This window comes from Echinops telfairi, unplaced genomic scaffold (genome assembly GCF_000313985.2).
Source record: "Echinops telfairi isolate 266 unplaced genomic scaffold, ASM31398v2 ScPeMD7_6;HRSCAF=24_1, whole genome shotgun sequence".
Classification (NCBI taxonomy): Eukaryota; Metazoa; Chordata; class Mammalia; order Afrosoricida; family Tenrecidae; genus Echinops; species Echinops telfairi.
This window is the reverse complement of record NW_022103903.1, coordinates 8,853,066-8,868,495: the sequence shown is the minus strand read 5'-3', so window position 1 is coordinate 8,868,495 and position 15,430 is coordinate 8,853,066. Positions and strand designations below refer to the sequence as shown.

Here is a 15,430-nt window from a genome sequence, read left to right as displayed (position 1 = left end):
GAGAAGTGGGTGAGGGAGACGTGGGATGGGGTAAGATATGATAAAATAATAATAAATTATAAATTATTGGGGGCTCGGGGGGAGCGGGGAGGGAGAGGGAAAAATGAGCTGAAACCAGGGGCTCAAGTGAAAAGTGGGTGTCAGAAGAATGATGAAGTCAACATATGTACTAAAGTGCTGGACACAGATGACGTATGTACAGTTGTGATGAGTTGTATGAGCCCCTAATAAAATGATTATTTAAAAAAAACAAAGAGAAAAGCCAAAAGGCTTGTAGTTGACCCAGGGAATGTCAATTAATCTGGACAATAGTAAGAAACTACTTGTAATAAAGACTAGGTCAAAGGTCCTTTAAAAGGGTTTAGGGGTAAGAGCTCTCAAATGGCTTTTCCAAAACATGAAGGCAAATGTTCACATAGAGGATCCCATTTTCTGACATGTTGTATCTGACTGGTTATCCCACACTTTTTTGCAATTATCTTCATTTTTTACATCTATAAATATCTTCTACGCTATTGTTATTTAGCATTATTTTCATGAATGTTCATTTGAATATTCATTAGAAGTGGAGAATTTTTGTTTTAATTGTTTCCCTTTACTTCCTCCTTTGTTTTATGCCACTCCCATATCACCATGGCTTGGGTTCATTCTTCTCTATCTTGAGAAACCCTAGGTCATCAGCCAAGGCCTCTTCTTATCTTGGAACTTCAAGACCAGGGTGATCTGGCTAGAAAGACAGCTTGATTAGGTCTTTATTCTAAAGTAATGTCTGCATTGGCACCTATGAGACCAATAAATTGTTAGATGTTACAGCTGAGATGTTAGTGGTTATTTATTTCTGGCTTTCTTCAAAGAATTAGATGACCTCACTGCGGGATCTCCCTTCAAGGATATTGGACTCCTGGCCCTCTCTTTGTCTGTAAAGATTGGAATCCCTTTGACCCCACAGGAATCAACTGGAGCTGGGCAAGCCTGCAACATTAGTTAGTACTTCCCACTTTGTTACTTGCTTTTCTCTGGTCCACGGAGCTGTGTTTTATTTAGAGGGCCAGTTTCAAAGTCTGCTTAGGTTGGTTTTTTTTTGTTTGTTTTTTACCTCCCTTTCTCTTTTTCCTTTGATTACCATAGGCTTGGGGGGGAAAAGAATTGGGCTAGAGTATAAATCACCAAACTATTGGAACTGAGAGCTATAAGAAAAGCAGATAATAAATAAAGGTCACAATTTGTGCAAAAGACATTTCAATTAACCATGTTCAGAAACATTTTCTAACTTTCTATCAGCATCAATATTTTGTGCAAAATATACAATGTAAAGGATGACAACGCAGTTAGAATTTTTAGTAAGAATGTTTTCTGTACTGATTTTATTAAGTAATCATACAATTGCATTTTCTCTTTAAACACTCAAAATTAGATAAAGGTGAGGTGATAATAAATGAATGAGATACATTCTAATTGTGAGAAGATGTGATCAACACAATAAATGGTAAAAGCAAACTAACTGAAGCCAAAAGAATGTCATTAGCTAAAGAGAGTTTTGACCATAACCATGCAAGATTATGAGAACTGGATTCTCTGACCAAGGTGAAAACGGCCCTAACAAAAAATGAATAATTTGAGGACAGTTTATATTCATGCCCAACTGGGAGAATAAACAGACAATCACTATCCTAAGTTAAGGAATGAGTGGTTACTGGACTTTGGGTGGGTTTAGGTCTATTGCTCTGAGTATGGCAAGTGAATGGTGACCTGGGGCCAACATATGTTTGCTGCTTCCGTGTTCTCTTTGCCTTTGCATGATGTGTGTTCTACGAGACATGTTCCTGCCCTTATAAAGGAGTGTTGCTGATGTCTAACTCTCATGGCATGTGTAAGTTGTGTCCAGCTACTCATGTTTGGAAGATACACACGTTAACAATTTATGAATTCAAGTCTGTCTGATAAGAAATCCTATTTATGTATAAAATATTTTTCTCAGCCATGATTTACCTTTGACAAAAATAATGTTACCATCAAAAGACTTGCCTTAGGCCCTGTGGGTGTGATTTATGGTGCACTACAACAAAATGGCAATGATGTCTCTAGCATCTGCCAATAGAGGCTTACTCCTTTCCATGATCAGGAAACATTCTTCAGAATACCTGACTGTTAGGTGTGTCATTACATAGCATCTCCCGCTGCCCTGCCCTGTCACAGATCTGTTCTTAACAACAACAAGAAAAATTTACTGAGCTGTAATTAACATACTATACTATTCAATAGTCAGGTCATGTCATTATTATGCTTAGATTCTCCAATAGACTTCTATCAAACTTAAAGTAAAACCAAAGTTAATTAATTTTTAAATATATGGGTTTTTTTTAATTGGTAGTGTGTTATCAAACCTAGTAGTGAACACACTAGATTGCATTTTTTTAAACGATGAATGAGGTGAAGAGTAAATAACTTTTTCCAGGGTAGTAAAATTAAAACAACAGTAACAGAAACCCCAAATTCTTGAGTCTCTGAGACAAGGTGAAGTCCATGTGGCATTCTCAAGTTTTATACCTTTACTGATGAGGAACAATCATTCATTCATGCAACACATTCATTCACTCAATCAGCACAGCACAACAAATTCTCTTCTCGATTATGGTACTATAGAGATAAATAGAACAAAGTCTATGGCATAAGAAGCTTCTCTTCCAGAAGGAGACATGGCCAGGGCACTAACCAGCCCAAAGGGAGGATACAGTTTAGTTATTTATAGGAAAGGGAGAGCAGGGTACACTTCATCCCAGGTGCCAACCCTCGAGGGCAATGTTTTTCCTTGGAACAGCCTGTTCCCAGGAATGACTGCAGGTCCAGCCTCAGCTCCAGACCTGACCTGATGTCCTCTCCCTACATGACAGTGCTGCATAGGACAGCCCAGAAGATACAGCTCTGGGAGAGAACCTGGTCAGACCTGCCCACATGGTGGGAAACATGTTATCTAATATCCTTGGTAGGACTGTGTTGGGTGTGAGCTACTAACTCACAGCGTCAGTAGTTCAAACACGCCAGGCCCTTCAAGGGAGAGAGATGAGCTGTCTCATTCCTTATTTATTCTCAGAAACTCTGCATAGGTTGGCTATGAATTTGGATCTACTTGATGGTAGTGTTTTAAGAGTATAATTCTTAAAATTATATATAGTTTAACCAAGGATATATACTTCATAATAAGTAGAACTAGAATTTTTCAAAATTGATACATGAATGAATGACCATATTCTTAAATGCAAGGAATATATATAACAGGATTTTCTATATAAGTTTAGACTTCAAACAAATCCAGCTAAAAAACCATTGTATTGCTTATAACTGAACAAATAAGAATAACATAAAAACTGATGTTAGTACTACACAGACAAAGAATTGAGATCATGTAAGATGAAAAAATATGAAAACATTTCCTTTGGACAACTGCCCCAGCCAAGGATGTCAAGCAAAGAACGCTCTTAAGCAAGCTTTACACTAGGAAGTAAGATTAGGAGTCCGCAAGGTAAAAGGATTAGAGTAGAGGAAGAAACGTTGAATAACAGGAAAAAATACTCATGCTGTTGACGACACAGATCATAACCTTTTTATGATCTGAATTATACTCTCGTGTCGAATGAAATATAAAACTAAACTCTCAACAGCGGTGTGGTCTAAGTGATGGGTGGTGAGCGATGCGTCTCCATCTTTTATGTGTCATATAATTCAATGAGCATGTTCCATCTGTATATTCCAGCATAACACACAATGGAAAAATCCATCCAAGTCCTTTAAATTAATCCTTCCTGCTTAATGACAACAGGTAAAAAATAGCTAACGGTGAATTAGATTCATTCCTTTGGTGTATCAGAAACATCCATTTATTCGCTAATTTAGGAAAGAACAAATGTGTTATTTAACTTATTACATGTAGAAGCATATATAATTCATAAGTAAAAAATATTCTTAATAAAGTTCTGGTTCATATATATATGGTTTGATTCCAAACAAAACATGTCAGAACATGCCTTTGCAATTAGTGGATGTCTGTAGTTACGTTCTCGCAGTAATACACTTGCTTTAGTCTCCTTAATTGGATGAAACTTTCTGTTGCTGTGAATAACAAACTCAGAAACCCACAGGGGCAGTTCTCCCTGGTCTCTTACAGGGTCACTGTGAGTTGGAATAGACTCAGTGGTAGTGAGGGTGCTTTCAAAGAATAAAGTCTGTCATAACAAAACTAGTTCCCCAGGAGATCTGCTCGGCCAGTTTTATTCAAGACAGCGAGATATAACAACTGTTTTGGATGGTCCCAGAGGGTTATAGATTTTCTCAAAGAACATAAGGGGTGCCTTATGAAGGAGTTTGTTAAAATAAAAAACTACATTGGTGAAAAAAAGCCAAAAAGGTTCTGACAAGGAATTTGTTTTCCCTCGTGGGAACACCTCATCTTCTATAAACATTTTGCAGGGAAACTGAAGCCTTTAAATCTAAAACCCTGGTCTTGTCCTTCAGACTTCTTTCTATTTCCAAAGCTTAAAGAACATTTACAAGGAATATTATTTGGGTCCTTTATGCGTACCCAAATGTGTTAGTCCGGTTGACTAGAGAAACAAATTCATAGACACTCCTATGTGTAAAAGAAAGAGCTGTATATAAAAGAGCAAATTGTATATAGAGAAAACATCCCAGCCCAGTCCAGAAGTCCCATATTAGCCCATATGTCCAATACTAGTCTATAAATTCCTCTTCAGAATCATGCAACACATTCAATGACACTGGATGCGGGAAGATCACAAGCCAGTGGGTGGAAAGTCTTATGGATCCAGTGGCAGTGGAAGCATCTTAGTGCTGGTGTGAGCCACAGGCTTCTCCAGCCCCAGGACTCTGGCTCCATCAGCATCATTCCATGTGGCTTGTCAGCAAGAATACAAAGCAGAGAGTGTGTGTGTACTGCCTCCAGGGAGGAAGACAGGAGTTCCCAGAGTCCCACACAGAGACAATATTGACTATGACTTAATTGACGGGCTAGACTCCACCTCTTTGCTCAAGTAGACAGCAGAGTATGTAACTGCCACACCAAACTTCCATTTTGATATGGTATAAATTGAAGGATGCAGATTTTCCCAAGAAAGGCTAGAGATTAAAACACCGTGTTCAGAAATATAATCCTACAGAGAGGATATATCAAGAAACAATGGCTTCACATTTTGATATATTTGCTTAATAAGATTTATATTATTTTGTAGCAATTCTTTTTCATTTAGCCTTGCATAATATTAATTAATTAACCACTTCACACCAGCCTTTAGCACATCATTAATTTGTCAGCATGAATGTCGTTTAGTGCCTTTGGTATTTTATGTCTAATGGCAGACACAGAGTGAAGTCTAGCAAGATGTATTTGCCAATTCTATAAAAAATATCATAAAAACTGTTGATTCACCAATGCATACAGTAGGGAGTAAAGCATATCTGTATTCTACTCACATATTTTAGGTAATAACAGAGTAGTTTATTATCATTGCAGGTGCAGAAACCTGCCAACATTTCAGCCAGCTGGGCTTCCTCAGGGCAGTATACAAGGAAAATATGTGAGTTGAATACAGTTTCATTTTTTCTCACACTGTGAGTTCTAACAAAATGGCCTTATATATTATGGAAAAGTAATTCTATAATGCTAGTTTATTTTAGAAAGCCATCAACTTTTCTTAATATAATCACTGAAATCCTGTGTCTGAATGAAAATGGATGTTCAAATGTCTTTTATATAACAGGAAAATTGTGCTAAATTTAATATAATCAAAGAAACAAAAGTTATAATTCCTCGGGGGTCAATCAACAGCCTATCTTTTCATGTATTTCACCAAATGCAATATTATGAGGCAGCATTTCTACTCATTAGCATTTAAACATATGCTACCACAACTTAGGAGAACAATTAAGAAAGGATATTAAATCACTTCCCTCTCCCAATAATTGAAGGCAGAAATATTATGTGAGACAAGACTACAATTTTATAATCAAGCCACTTTATTTTTCTTCAGTGAATTATCAGCTCTTCCTTCACTGCTAACACAAAGTAACTAAAATGTTAGGATCAAAAATTAATGTTAGGATCAATAAATAAATCCTTTCATTCTTTTCCACACCTGAGATAAGGGAACTACAACTGGAGTGTACGTATGTGTTTATTTAGCTAACATTGCAACTGGATCACAAACAAAAGTGATTTTTTTCTGCAAAATTTAGCTGAGATCAACACTGCTGATAGAGGTAAAAATCATATTAAAATAAAATGCAACTATCGTAATCAATAAAATAATGATGGCGAGACCCTCTTCTGAAGAGTGTCAGGATCCTCTTGAGCACGCAGCTTGTGGTGGAAGTCTGGACTATAGATGCCATCTTCCTAACATGTTTGATTTTTTCCCCTGTCAAGTGATCCAATACATCCACACAATTGCACCTACAGGTTATAAAAGTGTGTCTAGTCAGCACTCAGCCATGTGCTACACGGCTTCCTCAAAACATCAATACTACGTTCCCTAGTATTGCCATCATAGTTGGCTAGCCTGGCATCTGGTCCATGGCTTTATTTATTTCACTCTTTCTTTGACTTCAACCCTAACACCTTTCAAAAAATGTCCATGGGGGTAAAGAGGGCTATGAGTTGCACTTTTATCCACAAGGTCAGCAGTTCTAAACAACCAGTTGTTCCTCAGGAGAAAGATGAGGTTTCTACTCCCATAAAGATTTAGCCTCAGAAACCCATAGGAACAGCTCTCGTACAGGGTTGTTGTGAATCGAAATCAAATTGATGGCACTGAGTTTTCTTTGTTTTGTTTTGTTAGGTGATTTATTTTAGGATATTTCCTTACTTAACCAAGACTCCAAATGGCAAACCTGTGGAGGATATTTTATACTTTATTCCCAAGCATTTACTTTTCCATGATCCTAAATATTCATTGTTATTATCTTCATTAAAAACTAACACAAAATTTCATCTTTTTTTATTCTACAGTGAGATAGTTAATGTTTATTATGCCAACTTGGCCAATAAACACATGTGGAGCTAATTGAAAGGCGGAGTGATAAATGGCTCAGTGAGCCTCGCCTTTCTAGTTCTTGGGTCTCACTTTCTGATGGTTGGACCAGGGTGCAGCTCCCTTAACCAGCCCCCTGCTTCAGCTCACAAGGCTCACTTCCTGCAAGACATCCCCAAGGAGAAGCCACATGGACCTACCCCGATGCAGCCCTGGGTGCTGGAGCAGCAATGTGGAGACCCCTGCCAGTGTTGAGATGCCTACACATTCACTGACTCAGCTTTCCTCCTGCAGGCAGCGTCATTGTGTGTGTTTTGTGGATTGGTGTCGACATATGGGTTAATGTTGGACTTGTGGGCTTGGGCAGCACTGGGTTGGGATGTTTTCTTCATGTGCACTTACCCTTTATATAAATCTATCTCATGCATATGAGTTACTGTGGCTATTTTCCTCTAATGCATCTAGATTAACACATACAGTTTAAAGAGTTAATTAATTAAATTGAGCTTTTAAAATGTGTAAATAATATAAAAGTTTGATTGCAATATCCCAAGTTGTTCATCTTGCCATTTCCACACAGTTCCATTATCAAGCATAATGTGTAAGTACCTGTGACCTCTGACTATTTTTCTGATTATTATTTAATGGGACAGATCACAAAAATGAGAAAATATTAGCAAATGATTTTGCAGAATAAACAATAGGCACTATGTAGTTTGAGATAATCTATTACTGTAGAGAAAGTTTAAGTGGATAATGCTTATAGCAGGTTTAGACGAGAGAATTGGCCAAAATTCAATAAACCTTTTACAAAAAGTGCAGAGTGCTTAAATAAATGTGTTCTACTTTATAAGAATTATACAATATGTTGCTTGGCAAGTGGAAATTGATAAGTAAAATCAATTAACAAATTTCTTAAAGAAATGGGTTTCTGAAAGGAATGAATAAGAAAGGTTAATTTAATAAGAGGAAAATATATTATCCAATATATTATAATGTCTTTCTAAATGGAGCCAGGAGGTCCCTAGGTGGCACAAGCGGTTTGCACTGGGCTGGAAACCTAAATTCTGGTGGTTCGTGCTCCCTCAGTGGCTCCATGGAGCGCAAGCAAGGGCCTCCCAATTAACGTCATTGATATCTAGCCTATGGAACAATTTCGCTCTGAAACCTAATGGCGTCACTACGAGTCAGGCTTAACTTAATGACAAGTAAAAACAATAGGAAACAGGATATTACCACGATTCTGGAGTCAATTCTGACTCACCAGGACCCTATATTCATAGGGTCTACAGTTTGTAGGACTGCAAATCTTTAGAGACAGACTCTCTCATCTTTCTTCCAGGGAGCAGCGGATGGATTTGTAATGAAGACCTTGTGGTGATCAGCCCATCGCCTCGCCTACAATACCACCCGGGCCCCTGCTGTCCTGCAAACAGCAACAGGACTTCAGCACAGTGAAGGGAATGCCCATCACTACACTCATTTCTGACAGTTCTAGAGACCACTCATCTAAATGCAGAGCCTTAGTTCTGAAGGTTTTAAGGAAAAGGCCCCCTCTCCAAGGTTCTGGTCCCCCAACTATTCCTTGGCTTTCCGCTGTGGCATAAATCTGTGGTTACACAGCAGTCATTTCTCTGTGGCCCCCTATCTCTAATCTTTCATTAACGCACCAGTTAGATTGACTTAGGAGCCTGCCTTCTTCAGAATGATGATGTATTAGCTTGACTGATGCCATCTTCTCAGATCTTACCTCCAAAGAACCCTGTCACAGACACCTTTTACAATTAAAAAATATATTTTTAAATTGCTTTGAAGTAAGTTCTGACCCATATGGACCTTAGAAATCATAGAATTGCCATATAGAATTTCTAAAGCTGTTGTCTTTATGCAAACCAATGGTCACATCTTTGTCCCTCCGAGTGACTAGTGGGTCCCAATCTTGAATCTTTCAGTTAGTAGTTGAGCGCTTAACCACTGGGTTAACAAGGCTCCTTTCAAAAATGCCACGGTCTAAGACTTCACAACAATTCAATGAATCCAATCAATGTGTGTTTAAATTTCAGGAATCAGAAAGTAAGAGTAGAAAACTAAAGGATGTTCGAACGAATGCAATGTGCTGTATCGTCATGCATCCTCACCAACCTGCAAGTAGTGTGTGATTGCCTAAAAGATCGCTTAAAAGTAAGACAGTGACAAATTTGAAAAATCCTTTTAAGTCTTTATTGAAATAAAATATTTTGTCAATTTTTCTGTTCATAAATATGTCAGTCTGTCAGAAAGGGATGGTGGAAATCTATGTCACATATCATTGATATAGATGGAGGCCTTTAGAATCCAGTAAGACTCAAACATTAAGAAGGGAAGAACAATATTACCAGCATGTAATGATATGGTTATATTTTATTTGGCATACTTCTCTACAGGGCATTCTGTGTATATAACTTGAAAAACCCGTGAGCGGGTTTGGAGGGATAAGCCTGGGAAGGTTGGCGAGTTCCCAGTGTTCTCAGAGAAATGACCTTTGACTATTACAGACAATTGTTTATAGAACAACAAGGTGACCTGAGTCGAAGGCAAGTTATTGGACAAACTTTTGTGGCTCTGGTCACTGGAGAAGAAGATGGGGTAAGATGGAGGGAGAAGAGTTGACAGAGATTCTGGTGACAGTATGGACAGTAAGTGATTTATAGTCAGGACTTCAAACCAATCGTACCTGGTTCAACCATGACCAACAAAGCAAATAAAAAACTATTTGTAAAATGATGCTGAACCTGAATAATCACCAAGTTACACTCACTGCCAACCAGTCAATGCTGACCCAAAGCGCCCCCTGTGGATTTCTGAGACCGTAATGGTTCACAGGAGTACAAATGCAGTCTTTCTCCCAGAACTGCTGGTGGTTTGGAAGTGCCTACTGGGTGGATAGCAGCCCAATGTGTAACCACAACATCGCGGGGGCTCCGAACAGGACAAATTATGGATCGGCAGGCTGATTGAAATTTAATTCTCCCATTAGATAACAAGGATGGAGTACATGATACCTATCATCCAATCTCTTGACAAACAGAGTTTGAAGCAACGATGCCCCGCTCAAAGAGGGGGCCGCTCATGGCAATTTGCATGTGTGTTGTTCCCCACAGTACGGGTGATAACGCAATTCTCCCACATCCCGCTCCTCAAAGGATCACTACACTGCTTCTGAGTCTCTTACTCCCGTGTTTTGAGCCAAAATCTTCTTTGTATTCTGGCTGTCATTCTGTTTCACTTACATTTTAAATATTTGCTTTCTTAACATTTTACTTTGCTGGCCATGACTGATCTGTCCACACAAGAGCAATGTCCTACTAGTGATTGTAGTAAATAAAAAGTTTCTCTAGGATTTGGCATGTAAACCTCTTGCTCTTATTACAAAATATTCAGTAAATCCTACAAATTTATGCATCCAGTGGCATATTCTGGGCTATCACATAGGGTTGCTAAATGCTGCATTCACACAGGCAAGAGGCAAATTATACTCATACACTCAAACCTGCAATAGTTTCACAGTCAATTGACTGTGTACACGTCTGTTTTCTCAATAGATGGGTGGGTCTTTGACTGGCATTGACTTATTAGTGTGGCTTATCGAATTCATTGCCAGGTTACAGAGGATAATATATTTTACATATTATGCAATTAAACACCAGCTAAGTATAAAGAAAAAATTTGCTCATGGACAAAGACAATTGTGGACAATAACTCAGAAAAGTCTATTCTGTTGTTTTCTAAATCTAGAATCTAAGCACTATATTATTTGGATTATCAGTAGTATTAATCTATTACATTACTCTTTCATTTTTTATTTTATTTTAAAGAGATCCAAGTGGTGAAATTAGCTTTTCTCTTTCTCATCAACTTTCTTTAATAATTATATAGCATAATTAGTATTTTAAAATTATACTTCATAGCTGGATATTTTATTTTTCTTCATATTTGGGTATTTCATATTTCTTCAATTCACTTGGTCTTGCTTTATCTATCTTTCACTCCCTATGGGAGTATTACATATTTACAAGTGGCATAAAAAGAAAGTAGTCATGCATGTCAAGACCATTTTAATCAAACCATTCTAGTAATTTCATAAACCACAAGAGTAAGGGAATTATCTAGCTTATGTTTTATAATTTAATAATAGTAAGGCTTTGGTATAATATTTCTTAATTTTTTCAATTTTACATTTTGGAGTTAAAAATAAAGGAAATAAATGGAAAGAATGAAAAAACATATAAATGTTCTATTCACTCTGTCTTTTTCTTTTTCCTATTTGTAATTCTCCCCTCCCCCTTTGGCCTCCAAAGCCTCTTTTTAAATGTCTATACAATTGATTGTGTAGAAAACGTAAATTCCTTCCTGCTTATGATACTTAATTGCTCCTTTTCAGCTGCCCATTCATCTAGAACTTCTACTTATTGCTTTAATTACTGCTAATGTTCTAATGACAATGCTGACAAAGACAGAATACTTTTTTTATAAAGATTGTTTTAAAGTAAAATCACTGCTCCACCTGGGTTTTTCAAAATGGTTTTACCTATGCTTAGAAATTTTGCTAAAATTTTAGGTTGAAAAATTATAATTAAAAACAGTATATGTACATAAATTCATTTAGCAAAAACAAAAAAGAGGAAACTCTTGATTTCTGAGTGCCGGGTGCTGGATTAGATACTGAGACTACAAGAAGAGAGCTTTCTAGTCGGGCCAACATCTGTGACGGAAGGAAAGCATAATACAAAATGCTGAGTTGTGTGTGAATTATGTACAACGTATAATGGTAATTAGATTATTTATGGTAATGAGATCATTCCAGCTGAACTAAAATGTCACAAGATGTAATCTTAATTAGAAAAGTTATGACAAATATCTACACCTTTTTTTCTTATGCTCTATTTTGTAAATTTCTAGATTGATTTCTTTATTCAGTCTTTGTTTTCTGTATCTTTTTCTCTGTCCCTGTATATTGATGCACTTTTCTTTGTCAATATTATATATAAAGATAAAATAATTAAAGAAAACCAGATGGCTTTTGTATAGCTTTTGGAATTGTTCATCTGAACCAGTGTATCTCACTTTAATATCCATGAATCAATGACTATTTACCTAATGTTCATTAGAGTGCTACTTTGTAAGGGATCTGAAAGAAGATTAAGATAAGATCTGTGTCTAAAACCAGCTATCAGTCTTGTGGAGAGAGAAAAGACAAATATACATGTCTTGTTCAAGTCTCCAATCCATCTATCTATTCATTCTTGCATGCATGTTACCCAGCATTTATTGAGTCCCTATTAGTTACTGAGAGCTGCCAGAAGCACAGTATCTTATTGCAAACAAAGAACAACTTAGTGGTTTTGACCAACAGGTAAATGGTGTAAAATAAACAACTGAAAGCCCTAAGCACTTGGTGCCTTCTGGACAGATAAAATGGAAATCTAACTTATAAGAGATCAAAAAGATCATGCCTGTAGGAAAAGGCCAGGTTTTTTTGAAAACCATTGCAGTAATGCAGAGAAGCTTCAGAACGTCAGACTCATGTGCCTACATGAAACTGTTCTATAGATAGCTATGACCGGACTCTTAAAAAGCATCTAAAATAAAGCACTTCATAGTTGAACTTCTCCAACCACTTCATGCGTCTGCATTTGAACACACACACACACACACACACACACACACACACACACACACACACACACTTCTTCATCTCAATAAGTAGCATGCCCTTCAGTGAGGAGCCCTGCTGGTACTCATTGCCAGAGGTTTGCAAGCACCAGCCCTCCCCAGGAGAAGGATGGAGCTTTCTGCTCCAGGAAAGAACTACAGTCTCAGAAACTCACAGGAGCAGTTCTGCCCTGTCCTACAGGGTCACTGTGAGTGGCATCTACTGAACGGCAGTGGGAGGTTTTGGAATCCACCTAATTGCTTAAAATAGAAATCTATGATTCCAATCTTTGTTTTTCACCAATGAATATATCTTACCAAACTGTTTCATTTTTCTTCTTTCCAGTTCTCATTATACTGGATGGCATCACTCAACTCCAAATTTTGCTATTACTTATCATTTTGGTCTCAGTTAAATGTCTTCCTTAAGAGCCTTGTCCGTATTGAAATCCCCTTTAATCATTTTTTTCCTGTTACTATATTTTTAGTAATAGTTCCTTTCTTTATAAAAACAGCAAATGCCACAATTTCCAATTAGAATCCACTTGTATTTCTGGTGAGTGTTGTTTGCCTCTGCCACGGACTATTAGCCCCAAGAGAGGAAGAAACATAACTGGCTTACTTATCCCTCCTTACTTAGTTCTACATGCTGAAACTTGTGCTGTAACAATACTCAATAAATGTTCTTTATATTTTCAACAGACAGAGAGTCATAAATCAATGTTTGAAATGAGGTATGATTATAATAAATATAAGATTATCCTAGATATTATATGTTATTGTGACATGTTTAAATTTAATTCATATAAAAACTCAGAAATTACAAGGCCATGTTTTTCATAATAGTCATGACCTTGAGAAGGAATCCATTATCTTTGAACAGTACAAAGCGAATGGTACCGGAAGAAAGTTGCTCAAGTATTGTGTGGGAAAAACAATTACAACCAGCTGAGGTATTTGTAGGGCATTCGACCCTCATACAGCATAGCTTCTTATCTTAGAAGCCAGGAGAAGTCAATCAGGAATGATTCAAACAAGAAGGTGTAATAGTGGGATGACGCATGTAGGAAATATATCGTCAATCAGGAAAGTTTGGGGATTTCGGAAAAGGGATTAAAATGATTTTGGGGAAAAATGTGTTAGGAAGATTAACCAAATACTGATAAAGACATAAAGGATTTAGCCTAAAGCACATACCCCAGTTTAGAGATAAAATTAGCAATAATATGAAGTGATAGAATGAGTTTGGAAATGAGAAAATAAAAAGTTTGACTACCCATCAGAAGCCCTAGTGTTGTGGTTAAAGTGCTCAGTTACTCCTCAAAAAGTTGGCCATTTGTTCCCACCAACCGCTCCACAGGAAAAAGATAAAGGCGGTTAAGGGGCTGGCCTAGTTGCGCAGTGGTTATGTGCAGGGCTGCTTCCTCAGCGCCAGCAGGTGGAAACCATCAGTCGGGTCCCTGGAAGACGACAAGGTTTTCTGCTTCTGTAAAGAATGAGAGTCTCTGGAACTCACTGGGGCAGTTTTACCCTTCTCTATAGGGCTGCTAAGCAGCTAGTAGTCAGAACTGACAACAGCAGTAACCGTGTAGAGTCCTGGCGCCCCGACGGAGTGCTTCTGTTACTTTCTATAGCGTCCCTCTGATTTTTGTGGGTAAGAAATATAGAAATGTCCTAGTCATTACTAAATAAATAAATAGAGTTGCTAAGAGTCAAAAGCAACTCGATGGGAGTGAGTTGTTATAAGTAATTTAAAATTTATGAATCTCTCTGACTCATAGTTTAAATTCTATTTTCACTTTTATAATAGGCTAAACAGCTCACATTAAAATAACTCGTACTTATTTGACACCATCTTAGATAAACATAGATATACAAACTAGATGGTTAGTTTTAGTCACATAAAGCTGTATACAGAGTTAATTTTAATATGACTTTTTCCAAATCTGAATAACTTGGTGTGTGTGTGTGTGTATATTGCCAATACATGCCCAATTTGTGATATCAGATTTAAAATTTATATTTTCTAGGCTATGAATTGGTTTGAATACAGATTTTAGGAAATTTATATTAAACACTGGCAACTAAGGCAATTAAAAATATGACAAATAGCACGTAAATATATTTATATATGAGGATGGGGAAATAGATCTATGTGCATTAATGTATAGGTTTAGTACTAAGGTAACAGATGGCATTGGCCTCAACTCAAGTACTCCCTCAACGCAAGAATACTTTCTTCTATTAAATTGGCATTCTATGATGCTCACCTTCCTGACACAATCGTTGAAGACAAAGCAGGTGAAAAAGCAAATGTGGTGAAGAAAGCTGATGGTGCCCAGCTAGCAAAAGATATAGCGCTTGAGGTCTTAAAGGCTTGAAAGTAAACAAACGGCCATCTAGCTCAGAAGCAACAAAGCTCACATGGAAGAAGCACACCAGCCTGCGTGATTACGAGGTGCTGAAGGGATCAGTTATCAGGCAATAAAGAACAAAAAATCATATAATTGTGTGCTCACCTCCCTGATACAATTGCTGAAGACAAATGGGTACATAAGCAAATGTAGCGAAGAAAGCTTACGGTGCCCGGATATCAAAAGATCTGGGGTCTTAAAGGATTGAAGGAAAACAAGTGGCCATCTACCTCAGAAGCAACAAAGCCCACATGGAAGAAGCACACCAGCCTGTGTGATCACGAG

General features: G+C 37.4%; 1 protein-coding gene across 1 annotated transcript in view; it reads right to left on the bottom strand.

Moving 5' to 3' along the window:
- The window catches only part of CADM2 (cell adhesion molecule 2), a 368,234-nt gene that overhangs the window by 242,233 nt on the left and 110,571 nt on the right, over positions 1-15,430 (bottom strand). The gene's annotated exons all lie outside the window — the stretch shown is intronic.